This window comes from Meleagris gallopavo, chromosome 10, assembly GCF_000146605.3.
Source record: "Meleagris gallopavo isolate NT-WF06-2002-E0010 breed Aviagen turkey brand Nicholas breeding stock chromosome 10, Turkey_5.1, whole genome shotgun sequence".
In the NCBI taxonomy this organism is placed as follows: Eukaryota; Metazoa; Chordata; class Aves; order Galliformes; family Phasianidae; genus Meleagris; species Meleagris gallopavo.
The window spans coordinates 11,700,963-11,718,140 of NC_015020.2; the positions used below are offsets into that span (position 1 = coordinate 11,700,963).

The following is a 17,178-nucleotide window of genomic DNA, read 5'->3' on the forward strand; positions in this document are numbered from 1 at the left end:
CAGGCTGGCAGCATGCTGTGACTAACTCTTGTAGACTGGATTTCTCCAAGGGAGGACCGGTGCTTAATTTGGCTGACTGCGCTCTGTGGGAGCTCTCATCCATGCCAGCTCGCGTCCTTGCAAAAACCCATCATCATTAGTCCTCGAAAGGAGCGGCTGGGATCTTCTCCACCCCCATTTGCACAGGCGCTGTGCCTTCCCCCCAACTGAAATTCCCCTGCTAGGCTCAATTACAGCAATCTGCCTTCACGCTCCTTTCCATGCTGCTGGCTCAGCTCGGCCACCGTGCCATGCCTGGGGGTGGCTGTGCCCCCACTGGGGGACAGTGGCACAGCTGTGGGATGCCCTGGGCACAGCTCTGTGGAGTGGGCAGAAAGCAGGGTGCATTCACTCCGGTGCAATGCATTGGGGTGGGGAGGATGAGGCCAGTGTATTTCTCCCTGCTAACATGTTTGGAGACTCGATGGATAAAACAAATCCAGAGTAGGTCTCATGGCTGTTAGCAGGGCTGAGGAGCACCAGCTGCTTGGCACTGGCCTCTTCTGCTGCCCTTGGGGTGAGCAGCGAGCCGCTGGCCCCTTCTGCAGCTTTCCTTCCGCAGCTTTCCCACTCCAGCTTGGGATCCAAATCCAAATTTCATGGCTTCACGTGCTGCCTGCACTGGGCTGGGATCAACGCCTTTGCTCCAAGTGCCAAACCCCTCCAAAGAGCTGGGTGGTGCCAAGGTTCTTCCATCTTTGGGGATGCCTGGCTATGTGTCACGCTGACTTTGGGGGGGGTGCATGAAAGGGATAAGGGCAGAGAGGGGACATGTTATTTTGGCATTAACTAACCCTTTCTTGGAAACAGACTGAGCCTGGGAGACCCGCTGCTCCTCTGTGTTTTGCAGCCGTGGCTTCTGCAACACCAGTTGTAGTTGAAGAGGGCTCCACATCTGCTGTTCAACACAAGAGATTGCAATGCCTGGTTCCAATTGGGAAGGGTTTGGTGGAAGGAGCTCCATTTCCTTTCCCTCTAAGATCCACCAGTTGTAAGCACCAGGGAATGTTAAGCATGTCACAAAGTCTCTGCTGGCCAAGGGCGCAGCTAGAATCATAGAATGGTTGGGTTGCAATAAGCCCCAAAGCCCACCCAGCCCCAACTCCTGCCGTAGGCTGCCTATCAGATCAGGCTGCCTGCGGCCCCATCCATGGCTTTGGATACCTTCAAGGATGGAAGACCCAGGCAGCCTATTCCAGCACCTCACTGCCCTATACAAAATGATCTAGTGGCACAAAACCAGGGTACGTTCTATATTGCATCTCTCTTGCAAAGCCCTGGAGTGCAGGAGGAGATGGGCCAGCCAAAATGCCTAACGGTCCCCATGACAGGTCCAAGATGCTATTGGGATGTGTTGTAGGTGTTTCTTGGTAGGGTGTAGATCCAGCCACCGTTGGCTGGGAAATTTCTTTTCCCTTTTCCTTGAAAATATAAAGAGGAGCAAAGGACTCTAAGCAGTACCACACAAGTGCAGCTCTTGGGGTGCAGGGTTTTCTGCCTGCCCTTCTCCCAGTTCCCACCCTGCTGTCGTCTCCTCCCTCCTCCTAGGATTCCCCTCCTGAAGCCTCACCCTGCTGTGGCACCTACTGTCAAACGCTTCACACGTTTGTCACCAAAATGTTTTGGCAGCAGCAACATCTCTAGGTTTTGACATAATCCCGACAGGAGACTTTCTCAATTATTACTAATGGAACATTATGCTCCTCTTTGGGAACTCCTGCATGAATAAAAAGGGTCATTAATGACATCTGCGCAGAGCCCGGAAATTATTAGTCAATGCTGATACAGTTTGATTTTATTTTTTAATTTTTACGTATATATTTTCTTAAGCTCCTGGTAATTTCCCACCTTGCCTCCCACCCTCTTCTCCAAAGCCTCCCATGCAAACCAGAGCTGAGTTGCGTTACTGCCAACATTCTTGCTTTGTTCAGGTAAATGCAGCTCCCCTCCCACCCCTCTTCCCTTTTATTCCCTCTTGGTTTCTCTAAAGATTGTAGCTCTCGTTTTGCTCCCAGGAGATCTCGTCACACCTTCCTCTGGGCTTCATTTTACTGTCAGTGCAGCTCAGACAGTCCTTGGGCCCGGAGAGCCCAACATTGCCTGCTTCTCCTGGCTCCATGCTGGGTTATCAGTGCACCCAGCCCCGCTGCCCTCTCAGACTTTGACACTCAGTGGGATTGGAGGTCCCCACACAAAACAGAAGCTCAACCTGGACCATTTTCAAGGATTTTCTACATTGCAAACTGTTGTTTTTCCTGTCTTTCTGCCAAGTATTCAGTTCTCTCTACTCAATAACCCTAAAAATGACCCCTGACATATATTCTTTTCCCCCTCTCTAGAATAATGCAGCAATTGGAGAAAATGCTATTTTGCAAGCAGCTGTTCCTGCGTGCGAGCATCCCAGACATGAGCTGCGCCTTCCCAGGCACTTCCTTTTGCCCACCAGAGCATGGGCTCCATGGCACGTCACTTCCTAAAGAGTGGGAAGATCTGAAGGAAGGGAAGGGCCGACCTTCAGGTACACAGATCATCCCCTGACCTCATCACCCCCTGACTTCCCTTATGAGCCATAGGTGGGAGTGCTGAGAGCAAAACCCGGGTCTCACCTCCAAGGAGTCACGGCGTCTTCCCCATGGCCCCACCGGGGTGGGTAGGAGCTGTGGCTGTTCCCCATGGGATGTCTGTGCCCACGACAGAGCTGCTGCGTGGCCCTGGTGAAGGTCAAGCAGGGATCACTGGCTGCAGTTCAAACCTGGCACCAGGGCTAAAAGGTTGACGCAGTAACTCTGAAAACTGCTAAACAAGAAATAGACTCCTTTACAAGGAAAAAAAAAAAAAAAAAAGTACCCTGGGAGAAGAGATATTTCAACCCCTTCTTGATTTATGACCTACTATAGGATATTGAGACATTATTTACAATCGATATATGCTCCTGCAGGACTCCCGCCGGAGCCATAGACCCTGCCTGTTAGAGGCAGACCGGTCAGCTCGCGCCTCCGGAGCGCGGCCGTGTCCTGTTGGAGCGAGCAAGGAGCCCCACGCCGCCGTATATCTCTCAGAAAACGGACCTGGTTACACGTGTCTTTGGGCAGCTGACAAGGGGATGTAGTTTAGGGCTAAGACAGCAGTTCGGTGACAGAAATCAGCGTTCTTCAGCCTCGCCAATAATGAAATCTCTCGCACAACACACCGAGAGCTCCGCAGCCTTATAGGTGCAAAATGGAGTTGTTCCGTTGGCTTGGAATGGAGTCAGGCCAATTTTGAAGCAAGCGCTGGATTTTATTCTGGGATTTTATCTTTAAAGGGGGATTTGCAAACACTTGAAGGAGAGGAGGGGGGAAGTTCATTCAGCGTAAAATTGCGTCCTGGCCGAATTCCAGTTTGGGTAATTACATTCTCTTTCTGTAGTGGCTGCAGGACAAAGGGCCATTCATCACGCTCCAAACTGCTGCAAAGGGCTCCCGTGCTCCTCTGCAGAAGGGGTTGAAACTTTTCTCCCCGTGGTTGAGGCCACTCCAGAGAGTAATGGAGCTTGGCAGGGTTTTAGGATGCTTTTGGGTGAGATATAGGGGCAAGCGCGCCGTCACGCGCCGCTCGGCCTGCAGCAAATCTGGGTAAGTAGGGCGCTCGGAAATAGGCTTGTGCTCGCCCCGAGGACACGCTTTGCTTTGCAAAGTGCCTCCGGAGCTCCATGGGCACTCAAGGGAGCTGGATTCCCTCTCTGCCAGCCTGCCCTTTGGAAATGCCTCCGGGCTGGAGGTTGGGAGCTGAGTGGGTTACAAGGACTTGGGGCTCGTTTGGAAGCGGAGCAGGTCCTCTGTCCTTCTCGTCCTTTATCTCCCTGGTAAAGTCCAGCTTGGTGAGACCCAGTGAGGCTCCGGGCTCCTCCCTCCATGGGGAGGCTGTGTCCTGTGGGGCCGTGGGGCAGGAGCATGTCCACGGGCTGTGTGCCTCGAGAGTGTCCCTTTGAAGCAATTTGTAGACTGTTATCCTGTATCATTAACCTAATTAGTGTAATTGCCGCCATTTATGTAATGAGTATAAATACTGGAGGAATCCCATAATTAGAAGATGTAATTAGGTAATTAATAGATGACATGGTAACAAAAATCCAGGGGAAACTTTGCTAGGTGGACAATGTGCGTGCATGCACGCGGCTGCTCAGGCACGCCAGCCCCTACTGCAGGCGTGCTATGGGGCTGGAGTCCTCTGCATGGCTCTGGACACGTCAAGGGCCCTCCAGGAACAAGGAGAAGGCTCTTGTACACCTCCACCAGCCCTGCACAGAGCCAGCTTTGGTCAGAGGAAAGGGCAGACCAGCAGACATCGCCTTGACATCCTTTGCTTTTCGGGTCTGTGGGAAAGCGAGGTGAAGTGAAGAGCTCTGCGACTGGCTGAGGAAGTTTCTGCTCTGCGTGGAGAGCATTTTTTGGAGAGGTTCCTGAACTGTGAATGTTTTAGCTGGACCCTTGCTCGTTGTTGAAACACGGAATTTTTCCTGCTGTTCTTTCTCTTGCTCCTGTTCGTGTTTCCAGAGTGTTTGCACACAGAGATGCACATGAAGAAAACACGTTAAGGAAAAGTTTCCGTGCTGTTGCTGAGGATGGTTGGATTTCAGTTTGCACCTGCCAGGAGTCATTCCCTCCTGGCCTCCCACCTCCCTGTAGGAGCATCTCCTCTCCAAGAGCAGTGCTATACCTCACTCCATTGCCATAGGAGGTGACTCCAGGGCCCGTAACACTGCAAGAGGGTTCCCAGGAGCCAGAGGGCAACCTGTGCAGGTGTCGGGTGGCCAGAGGCTGCCGAGTCCCCAGGACCAGCAGCTAGAGGGAGATATGACCTCACTCTCAGGGCCAGCCTCCTCCTGCTGCTGCTGCCTGTTGGAATGCCAAAGCAAATCCACTCGCTTTCCAGTGTTTAGGGTCCATGTAATGAATAACCATAATGCAGGCTTCATTATGTGGAATAAGTAATTCTCGAGATTAAAGACTTTGAAAATGGCTCTTGCTGGAGTTTCTGCCAAAGCGTTTTTTAGTCCCTGTCTCCATGGGGAAGTTTTATCAGGTGTATCATGATCTGTATGCAGGGGTCCAGTTACACCAGGAAGACTCTGTCTAGACACTTTAATTCCAGCACAAAAAGGGCTTTTTTCCCCTTAGCTTAAATTCATTTGCAAACAGCCTTCACAACATCGGTGCTGCTTGATCAGTGTCAGAATCTCCCAGAGCAGAGCACGACGTTTTGATGTTGAATCCCCTCCCAAACACCGCTCTGCTCCCATCACGGCCCTGGCTCAGAAGGTGGAGGTGACACAGAGAGCTCTCAGTCCCAGAGTTTTATTCTGAGGCTCCCCCGGCTCTCACCTGAGTCCTGCCAGGTATCCTCTCTTGTATTTCTTCATTTCCAGATGTGTCTTCCTTTGCTAATTTCTCTTGCGACTCATCTTTTTCCCTTTGCAATCCTGATGCTAAGTGTGAATACCCTTTTCCTCTTACGGCTCAAAGCCTTGCTTGAAGGGTTGTTCCACCTGCCTGTCTAATTAAAAGAAAAAATCTGAAATCTCCTCCCTGTTCAAGTCTTCAGTCATGTTGTGCATGTCAATAGCGTCCTAGTTCTGCCCTAGTTTTTGTGCGTTTTCCCTGTGAATTTCAATATCCAGGATCAGTACGAAGTTATTTTCTTTGCCAAAACTATAGATAAATGAGTGTCAGAAGAATGCCCAGGAGAGGGTGGGAGCTTGGGTATAAGGAGCAGCCCAGTTTGGCCAGTTTGGAGCAGCCATAGAGCAATGGCTGACACTGGAGGAGGGAGCGAGGCTTCAGCTGGTAGTAGTTAATTATGTTCCTCTGTAAGCTTTATTCTGCTGCAAAGCAAAATGGATCCAAGGACGTCGCACAGTTCATGTTAGGCGAGAAGATCACAGTGTTACACATATTTTTTCCTCCTAACTATCTGTCTACATGCTTACTGCAAGTCAGGTTGCCAAGAGTGTAACTGAATAATTACCCTGTGCTGCCTTATGGTAACCTTTGCAAAAAGTGTTTAGATCGAGGAACTGTGTGAACTACTCGTTAATATCTTATAGGTCAGAGTTAAGGAGGTTGCATTGTGATGAAATATGTATTTCTCCTTATTTCTTAGGAAAATGGGCTCCTGAGACAGAGGAAGATTTATGGTGATCTTAATTAGTTATTTCCTAGCTTTCAAAATGTTTGGGTTTCAGCGATGATATGATAGATAATTAACTTGTTGTCACACGGTGACTTTTAAAATTAAATGTTTGTTCTCCATAATATGTAATCTCAGTACGCATCACACGTGTGCCACAGGACATACACGCAGGTATAGAGAGAGAGGAATGTGTGCACATGCATCCCTGCAGTGCTCCCACCGTGGCACGATGCTCACGCCTTAGATGTTGAGCCCAGGGTGTAGCAACACCCTGCTGCTAAGAGGTGGGGTGTCGTGATATTTTCTGCTGAAATAGTAAGGTCTAAAGGAAGGGAGCTGTATCATTCGGTGCTGCATCCCTCGGGGATGGCAGGGATCTGGAGAGCAGCTGCAGGGAAGGCAGAAGGAAGGGCAGCACTGAGCCCAAATGGAGGTGGGCCCTGTGCCCGTGGTGCCTTGTTGCTGCAGGGAGCATGATATCATTTTTTTCCTTTGTCTTCGGGGTTTTTCATCAAAGCTTTATAAATAACAGACAAAACCCTCCCAGCCGGCCGCCTGTTGCAGATCCTCCAGGAAACGGGAGGCGGAGGGAAGGAAGGCTAAATTTGGTGGCTCTTATTTTTAACAAGAGTTATTTCAATCCATTTAAACCCACGCAAAAAAAATGCAGAGCCATGGGAAACTTTTGCTGGTGCCAGAGGAGCTTGGTAAGGTCTGCAACATAGCCAAGGGCATCATGGGGATGGGGAACTGGGAGCTGGAGTGAGATGCTCAAGGCTTTGTACAAGCAAAGGCTGTCTTCAAGCAAAGCCAAGAAATGAGCTTGCGTCCCTCAAATTCCAGGCTTGAAAGCTGCTTTTATTTTGCTTTATGAAAAATTCCATGATGAGCTTTTTCCTCCTGGCTGGACCTTGCAGGAGTTGGAGGCACATCCAGCAGCTTGGCAGCATCCATCCATGTCCCCTGGTACTTTTCTGAGAGTGAAGGTGTTAACCTTGGTGTCCTGGCCTCCCGTCACTATAAGTAATTACATTGGGCCTCCATAACCGAGTCCACTGCCCCCAGGTTGCACAGTGCCCAGCGTGCCCCAGCCCAGCACCACGGTGCAGGAGCTTGGGTGGTAACCAGGTATGAGGGACACGGAGAACATGCTCATCCCAACACCGCCATGTTTCCCGGTGCAGACTGCAAGCTGAAGCTGTTGAATCAGGTTGGATCCAGGACACAAGTGAGGCTGCAAAAGGTCTCAGCAGGAGGAGGCACGGAGCCATGTTCCAGGTCACCTTGTCATGGTCCTTGTCACAGGTTGGCTGCTTGGGCTTCATTTCTGAGGCTGGGGACTGTGAGTCTGAGGACCACAGGGCCTCCATTTTGGAGTCTGGTTGGCTGCTGAGCGGTGTGCAGACCTCAGGAACTGCTCTTTCGCATTGCTCCTCTGTGTGTGGGAAAGGATTTCAAGAAACTATTGACCAAATGAAACCTCCGTAATGCTTCTAAATACTCAAACACATTAGACATGCCTGCCCAGCTCAGAGATAAATTAGAGCTATTATCACTAGAGCCCAGACAAACAAACGGAGGGCTCTCTCCAAACAAGCCATTCACTCAAGAGACTGGATTTACAAGGGTCAGGGAAGCAGTGTGAGCTGCAGGCACCTGCTTTCTTCTGAAACCTCTTTAAATTGGCCATATTGACTGGGGCAGAGGGAAGGGAGGGAGCACTGCTCTGCCCTTTGGGGTGTGGCGATCCCATCCATGCGTGGCACCACAGTGTACTGCTGGCGTTCTGCTCTCTGTCTGCAATTAAAAGCTGCAAATCCAACTCTAATCCATTCTGCTTTTCTCCCAGATGTGGAGAGGTTTGAGAACGTCAGGGATGCCGAGGCTGTTTGCTCTGCTCTGCTCTTGGGTTTTTGCTTCTGCTTCTATGGAGGGGTGGGAGCTGCGCTGGTGGTAAGGTGGCGATGGGAGAGGTCAGATCAAATCAGCATCTTGGGCATCACTGAGACTGCCTGAAAGGGTAAACAGAAGCTGCAGTGTGTATTTTGGGCTTGGTTTCATGTGGAGGAGGGAGGAAGGAGCAGACACAAAGAATAAAAGGAAGAAAAGAGAGCATTATTCTGCTGCCTCGATGCAGGGAACCTGGTAGCACTGCTAGCCACAACGGCTGCAGGACTCAGCCCCCAGCACGGCTGGGTGTCTGCAGATGGGCCGTGCTCAGTCCCAAACCCAGCCTTGGTGCAACCAAAGGGAGCTGCAGGCTCAGCAGCACCACGACCCCAACCGTGCGCTTGGCATCATCGCATGGTGGCTGTGATGGAGAGCACTGTTCTCCTCAGAGGGATATTCTTGAAGCCAAAAGCTTGGTCCTGAACCTGCATCTCTTCTTGGAAGACATCCAGTCTCTGTGTGCGACCTCTGGCTGGTGATGAATTTGCCATTTCCCTTGGTAACCAGACCTGGTGATTAACTACCCTCGCTGCTCAAAATTGTCTTTTATTTCCCATTCAAGGTTCCCTCACTCAGTGTTGTCAGCTCCCGCTATTTATTTTGGGTTGTGCTGCTTACTGTGCCTTTTACCTGCGAGCCTAACGATCATGCCAGTCTCAGCTATTTTCACTCTGTGGGTATCTGGGCTCAAGTCACGACGAAGATTTCCTCTGACTGCTGAGCAGACAGAGCCCTTTCAGCCTTTTGCAGGGTTGAGCACAGGCGAAGCAGGAGCTGTGCTTATCACTGCCTCGAGCATCTCCCAGCGCATGGGATTTTATTTAAAGTCCCAGCCTCTGGACTCGCACCATTACAAGGACTTGATTTTGCAGAGGCATCAAAGCATCACTCAAAAGGCAAACAAAAATCACCATATTCAGAGGGATTTTTTCAATTGCGTAAGGAATTTTGTGATGTTTTGGTTTATTGGGAGTTAAAGGGCTGAGGGTGCTGGCTTAGTGACTAATTAATGAAGCTGCCAGCCCACTTGGGACATCATGGGGATCAGGGGGTCTCCGGTTACATGTATGTGGGCATCCTGCAGGATCCAAAATTCCTATGGCTCTTCCATCTGTACATCTCCCTCTGCTGCATTTGGGGAACACCAGGGTTTAGGCTTTACTCATCTGCCATTGCTTTGGCCACCTCACTGTCTCCTGGTGGTGGTAGATGGTGGCCACCCCTACATGGCCAGGACATTCCCGGAGCTGGAACTGGTGACTGCACAGGCTTCATGTGACAGAAAAGCTGCAAACAGAAGAACGTGGAAGGGAAATGGTAGTAAGGTCTTGGAAAGAGTGGAAAAGGATCTTCTGTGGACTGGCCTGGAGGTCAGAGGTTGGGGACAGTGGTGCCAGCATATGTGGGACAACTAACAGGTCCTCTGAAATGAACCAAGAGTGTTTTGAATCGGCACAGCAAGATGCCTTCTTTAAAAATAGTGAAGCAAAGTGTTCCATCTTTCTTCTTCCTTCTCCTTGCATTTCTTTCCAGGAAAAAAATAAATAATAATAATAATAATAATAAAAGACCTATTAGTGAAGTTGGATCTAGAGCAGCAACAGCTTTGGTTGCTGGCCCAAAGTGCTGAAGCCCCTGGTACCTGGGTGCTGAGGGTCAGGAGAGGCTGGGGGCTGCAAGGCTTTGAAAACTTTCCTTCTGTCATAGGACGGATAAGTTTGTGTTTAATACCAGCAAGTTGATGAATTAAAGGACAAAGGATCAAATGAATGTTCTTTTTTTTAAAAAAAGCTGGCTCATCTTGGCTTGCAGTTACTGCAGGAGCAACTGAGAGCCATTCACATACTTTCTCTGCAAAATTGGTAATTTTTCCCTTTATTGTATCTGCCATTGCCTACCTATCCAGCACCTAGAAAAACGTCCTGATCTTGTCCAGGGAGCAATACCAGTGCCAATTACCTGCACCTGGAGACCCCGTGGGTTTGGAGCTGAGCTCTGCGCTTCTGCTCAGCTCAGTGTCTGAGGAGGCAATGGCCTGTGCTGCTGAAGTGTGGGCACGGGCTGCAACTCTATCTCCATGTACCGCGCTTCTTGGGTTGGGAGAAGCTTTCCTGGCAAACTGGAAAGGAATCCAGCTGGGGAGCTGGTGTGATAGGAGCTGACAGGGCTGGAAATTTGATTTCTGACTGTGCGTGCCTATGTGTTTCTTGTGAAAGAAGAAGGAGAGAAAGCCAGGCATACTTTGAATCCTGCAATCATTAAAACCAATTCCACTCTTCCTGCCCCTGCCCACCTCCTGATATGTGTGTGAAACAATCTTTACAGCTACACAGCCATCAGATGGTATCGACCCAGCGGTGGAAATTGCTATTGACTGCTGCTGGTGCTGCTCTCTGCACTTCCGTGGCTTTTAAAGCGACACTATCCAGGTGATTTCATTTTGCCTATGATAAAGCCTGGGAAGCCGAGCCTCAAACAGACCAGAATGGGGATGTGTGTGATGTGTGTGAGCAACAGAACACTGCTCACTGCTGCACAGACAGGGGAAGGGTGTTAGAGCCAGTGGGAGAAACGCTGACTCCAGAAACGCTCGCCTAAAGGGGAGGTTCAGGAGTGTGCTTCCCATCTTTACTCCAGGAGGAATGGATTCCTGCATCCAGCTGCAGATTTTCCATTTCAGCTCTGCTGCTTAAAAATCTGCTGCAATTCCAGCATCAAACCAAGACTAGCCCACTTCACTCGTGAAGGATCCATCCAGTACTAGAGAGATTGAGGGATTGGGTACATTGATTTCTTGTTTTAAGGGACCCCTCTGATTCTGCATTATGAATTCTCTCTCATCTGCACTAGGTTTCAAAGGAAAAAGCAGGACATAATAATGTTTGCCTTTTAGCACGAGTGGTTTGTGCAGCCTAAAGAAGTCCTTTCATCATGAGGCATGAGAACAGGACTCCAGATCAGAACTGTAAAAATGTGCATTTTGTTTCCTCTGAGGCAATTTAATTGATGGCATTTGGTTAATCCAGCACTTGGAGCTAAGTGTGGTGGGAGGGGAGATGGTATAAAAGCTAAGGCTGGAGTCTGATTCCAGCAGCACAGAGTAAATGTGTAACACCATTCTTGTGTCACCAGTATCACCTGAGCTTCTAGAATATAAAAAGCCCTGAGACTGAATGGAGTCAGCCCAACCAATGGAGGTGCAATGGGGAGTATGAAAATAGCCCAAGCAAGCTTTGGTAAATGGTTGTGGTCATGGAATAAAGAAGAGTGCTACTTGCAACCACAGCCTACGGATACCTGGCTCCAGACCTGGCTAATTTTCCATCCTTCCCCTACCAGCAGAGTTGGAGGTGCTGTTATGGAAGGAAGGGATGTTGTTCGTTCTCATAAAACTCTGTGTTTGCTCTTCCTCCTTGTGCCTTTGACTTCATCCACACGGCAGTGCTCAGGAGCAGCAGCTGGCAAGATGTATCCAGGAGCACGTCTCCTTTCTTGTGAGCTGGAAGTGACAGCCTCAAGCTTCTGAGACCCCAGCTCAAATGCAAGTAACCAGTGCTCCAGCCCCTAACTGAGACTTGCTTTCAGACCCACCAGTGTCTTTCTCTCTGCCCTAATTCTTGTATTGCTCCAGAAATAAACTGTTCCACTGGGGAAAGAACAATTAGCTGGAGAAAGGAGCTGAGCAGTCTGGAATGTCGAAGGAGTTTCAGTTCTTTCATTCAAGGCCAGGTAAGTGTGAGCCTGGTGAGGTCTTCTCTTGAAATTCAAGCTCCTATGCAATGCTTATTTAGGGACCCTAAAATCTGAAAGTTAGATCTTCAGTGTGAGTAAACTGGTACTCAATAGGATCTCCTCCTAAAGTCACAAATCTGGTGAATTTGGCTCAGGGCTGAGGCTTGCCCTCGTAGTAGGTGATGAGCTGACCACCCATTGCATCTCAGTGCTTGGTGGATTTGAGCTCACTGCAAAAGATGCAAACACGTTTTATTGTGAGGGCTTTGCTCTCACTGAGAGGTAACCACAGTCTGTCCTTTCTGGCTTCCCTTTGGGACAACTGTGCCTGTTCCTAGGGAGGGCAGTGCGCTTCCCCAGCCCCCTGCCAGCCCTCTTCCAGTGTCCCACACTAACTAGGTGCCACTGTGCCCGTGTGCCCTTATCAAACAAGCAGCCTTTGAGAGTTTTTCTTTCTTCCAGGCTCAACCTGCCTAAGTCTTTCTGGGGGGAGATACGATATGTGATTTGACAGCAGTTCTAGGTGAGATTTTTTCCTCCTGGGAAAGCGTGGTAAGAAATTAAGCTTTGTGGGTTTTCTGCCCAGTCGACCAGGAAAAGTGAAGTCCTTGGTGAACCTGGGTTGGGTCTGGAGGCGGGAGAGCTGCTGCTGTGATTTGTGGTTCTAATCTCTGCAGCACTGCCTCCTTTCTCAGAAGTGAGAGGCAAGTGGCTTTGACACCTCTGTATGACCTGGGAGCTACAGGGAAGCAGCGGTGACATGTTCTGGGAAGACAAGGTCGTCGGCAAGGGTGGTGTGAGCATCTTTGGTCCGGCTGACTGTACAGGAATCCAAACAACTAGGAGGAATTCACGAGAATTAAAGGGAAATATCTTCGATTTGGCTTGCTGTGTGTTTGTAACGTGGTGCTTCCCAGGGTGGTGTGCAATACAGCAAGGTTACCGGCAAAGCAAAAACAGCAGTGAAAATGGATGTCCAGTTGTGAAACCTATCTGTCCTGCAACCTTCAGGGCCTGCCAAGGGACATGTTCCATGGGCTGTGAAGAACCAATATGGGACATGACCATATATCAGTGATTATATCGATCACTGTCTCAGACCCGCTCAGTCAAGGGCACCGGCACCTTTGCAGGGGAAGTTTTGCTCCTGCTCTGTGAGTCAGGGGAGTGCACTGAATATGTGGCAGTGGCTGCCTGAGAGGGGAAATGACCCCATTTTAGGGAATGCTGTGCCTGTGCTCCAAACAATTAGTAGAATGGAGCTGAGTAAAGTACAGGAGGGACCGGACTGATAATAAGCAAAGTGCTGAAATATGGGAAGTTGGGGAAGAAGCCAAATGAAAATGAAATGAAAGGCTAAGGTCCAATTTCAGCAGTTGCATAGAAAGAATGGGACAGCTGATATTAAGAAAGCCTGCAGGAACACTGGGTCAAAAACACCACTGGAGGAAGGCACGGAAAAGCCAAGGGGATGATTTTATCAAAAAGCGAGACAGTAAATTAGAGTTGTTGGTTTACTGACAGCCATAGAGACCAAGTGTCACACTGTGACCTCTCTGCTCGCTGCTCGGTGCTGATGGCCAGCTTGAGGTGTGTGTGGGGAGGTAGGCTCTAGCTCCGAGAGCAGCAGGCGTCCCCTTGGCTGGAGGTCTTTGCACAAGAGGGGACAATTCCCACCAGCTTTACTGTCTGAAACCTGCTCGTACTTCTGCAGCCTTTCTCAGCCTTGGACTTCTGTGTAAAGCTCCAGAGAGGAAAACGACTTGTGCTTGGGGATGAACCCAAGAGATGAGGGAAGGTGACACTGTGGAAGACATCCCAAAACCCCGAATCTGCTTCTGAGGCACAAAGGAAGTCATTCCAGATACCTATAGCTCACATGGAGCAGCGGGGTTTTCTTTCACACTGTGCTTAAGGTAGATCCTGGGATCACCCTGTGTGATTAACAGAGGCTCTTGCTGATGGTTCACAAAGCTGAAGCCCTTCTTGCCCCTTCATTTTTCCATCTGTAAACGAAGGCCAGGGGTGTGCCTGTTTTGCCAAGTATCTGGAAAAGGGCTTGCTACAAAAACGAGCCCATAGTGCTGGCGGTGAAGAGGAGCTCTTGTTTAAAGGCCTGACTTGTGAGGTCTCACGGAGAAGCTGTGGAATACAGTCATGTTTTTGTCCCTCTAATGTGGCTTTGTCTTTTAAAAAGTACCGTGCAGAATGTGAGGCACAATCGATAAGAGTGAATTTAAGGGCTGTTTCCTATCCTTTGAGGAACATCAGTATTGGCTGAAAGAGGGAAAAAGGCTGTTGTTGAGACCTGCTTTTATTGGAGGAATCTGAGTGCTTTTGCTGATATTTCCTTTGATAGTTTTTACCTGACTTGTTTTCAAAATCGCGTTGAAATTTTTCAGTCTAAAGAAGCTGTATTTCCTCGCTGAAACTTGGGTTTGAGATCTGGAATGGCATCCAAAATGGCTTCACAAATGGCTCGCTACAATGTCAAAGCCTCAGAAATAGGACATTCCGCAGGGTAAGTCACCTGCTTACATCTGGGAGGGCAGAGAATTTATTTCAAACAATGCCATTTGCTTTTCAATTACAGACATTTTTGTGGGGAAAAAAATTGCAGCAGCCTCTAAGAAAAAGCACGTGATCACAATTAAAGAATGTGTTGTGCTGTATCAGAAGGTAGCATTTAAAGCGGGGAAAGACTGAGTATTGGCTATAACTCATTGTAATTATACCATCTATTTCAAACATGTAAATATGTTTGGTAGCACTTACATGTTTATGTCAGCTATTGGGAAAAGCAGTTTTCCTTTTTGGTAAACTTCTGATGATAAGAGTTTTGTTACTTGCATTTGAATAAGCAACAAACAGCAAGTTTAGGCACATTTTTATGACAACAGAAGTTGATCCTCTCCCCTGTGGCTGTAGTGTGTGAAGGTTGTTTGTAATAACATTGTGGGTAGGAGATGGTAACGGACAATGAAAAATAGACGTATTTTAATAGAATACACCATTAGGATGTTAAAGTTGGAGCGATGCAGAGTGTGATGCCTGGAGTCAGGCAGCTGGGAATCCATTTCTGGCTCTCCCAGTCCCAGATGAACACCAGCAAATCCCATCCTTTAACTGGGAAGAGCCGTATTGAGCTCCTTTGAAAAAGGCTTTGAGATCTGCAGATCAAGATGACTCTAAAAACCCAAGCACTTTGCTAAGGTCTAATGTGTAAACCAGGCAAAAGCTTGAACGCTGATTTAGCCTGGCATGGTGAGTGAAGTCACGTCTCTGCTAAAATGGATGAGAAAACTCCCTTAGCTTCTGGGGACTGGGATCCTTCGCCAGGGGAAATTATTCTGAGCCTATTTCCTTTCCCTTTGACATTTTCTGTCTTATCAAAAGCCAGATGAGTAAGGGAGAAGGATAATGACTAAACTGACAAATAAACAATCAGTTCAAAAAAAGCAACACAATGTTTCCGAGTAAATTTAAGAATCTTTTCTGAGAACCTGCTAGGAATTTCAACTCTGCCATGTTTAATCCAAGAGAGACCATCCACCCAGAGCTCAGTGCACTGCCAGGGCTGTGGTGGGCTGGGGAACGGGATGCTGGGCTTACGCATGGAAGAAAGTAAGGAAAATTGCAGAAGAGAGAGGAAAATGAATTTGGGGTACCAGCATGGAGGGGTCTCAGTCTTCAGACCCCAGAGCTAAAGAGTCCACGGAACTGAGGCTCTCCTCACCGAAATGGCAATATTTAGGGAGCCACAGGGCAGGAGATCGGTTTTCATCCCATCGTGATGTGGGTGCTGTGGATGCTGATGGGGAGATGCTTTACTCACACTTGGCCTCAATTTTCCAGGGCTTCGCTTCGCTGCGGGAACGATGCATTAACAACAGCTTGTTTTTCATTTAATAAATAATAGGAATTACGTCACGACGGAGCCAAGATTTTAAACAAGAGGCTCCCATAAACATTTTCTTCAGGAATCTGTGATAAACCAAAGACAGAGATAGACCTACTGACAGGGAGCAGAGCCGGCAGACTTGGAGCCTGTCCATCTGCTTCACCATCGAAACAAAACCACTTTACAATAACCGCAGAGGAAAGGAAGCAATGCAGCTCGGCGTATACACTTATAGTATGTGTGGTGGAAATGTTTATTCTTTATTTCAGAAAGATTTAGTGGGTGTAGAGATAATAGAGAATAGCGCCTGCTGGTGTGTTGGGGAAGGAGGGGTGATGGTGTTTGGGCTTTAAGGGAGTCCGGTGTCGGCTCCCAAGGGGAATATTTTCGGTAATGCCTATTGCAATCTCATGCACTTGGAAGTGGAAGAAGACAGAAGAATGAAATGTGCTTTTCAGGAGAGGTGTTGTAAAGGCCCCAGGATTAGTTATCTCTGACAGGAGGGATTTCACAGACTCCGGTAGATGGCAGAGAGTCCTGGCCATGCCTGACTGCTCCTCCAAGGCTCCGTGCTGGATGCTTGCCTGCCCTGGAGCAGCTGCTTTGGGGCAGCTTGGAGAGTGAGGTTCCTCTCCCTGTGACACACCACAGGGTTGCCTTGGGCTCATGGGACCACCTCGGGCTCTCTGCCCCACAGACAACTCAGCTCATCTCCACACATGCCTACCTCATGTGCTGAGGCATCAAGCTGTGACTTGGGAAATGGGGAAGGCTCAGCAGGCCACCACATCCCACGTGCCCCAACATCACTGGAGTGCCACTGTCTGTCCTCCTCGGACTGGCCTGTCACCACGTTTTGATCCACCATGCTTCCTCTCCTTGGAGTTGCTCAAGATCAAACTCAACAGATCCTGTACTGACCTCTGGGGATGGGAGAGTCCCTGCCAAATTTTGAGACAGCATACGTCTAGACTTGGTGTTCGAGTAAGGGAGATGACTAAGTGTCTGAAAGGTTGGACCTTCGGAGAGAAGTCCGTTGGCTCCTTGTTCCTTGGATTAAGTTCCATTTCCTGTGCAGCCATGGAGATACTGAATATTTTCTCCTCGTTTTTGGCCTTTTCAAAAAAAGCCAAAAAAAAAAAAGACATAGATATGTCTTGGGTGAAAAGCTGATGAAAAATTTTGGCAAGCCAAGGAACAAAAAGAATGTGTTGAGTGGAACATTTCGCAGCGACAAAAATCAAAACATCTCGCTTCGCCTTCAACTGCTTTAAAACATTTTAATGGTTGGAAAGGAAATTTCCAAATGGAAAGCCGTGTTTTGCTTAAAATATTGGAAGGCATTTCATTAAAAAGGAAGGACAGAAGGAAAACAATTGCCTTAT

At 48.8% G+C, this 17,178-nt stretch overlaps 1 long non-coding RNA gene across 1 annotated transcript; it reads left to right on the forward strand.

Moving 5' to 3' along the window:
* The first annotated feature begins 713 nt into the window (after positions 1-713).
* Positions 714-16,930, forward strand: LOC109369249. Its single transcript, XR_004160770.1, has 3 exons — positions 714-11,889; positions 12,355-12,415; positions 12,588-16,930. It is a non-coding gene; the product is annotated as an uncharacterized LOC109369249 (long non-coding RNA).
* Positions 16,931-17,178: the final 248 nt, after the last annotated feature.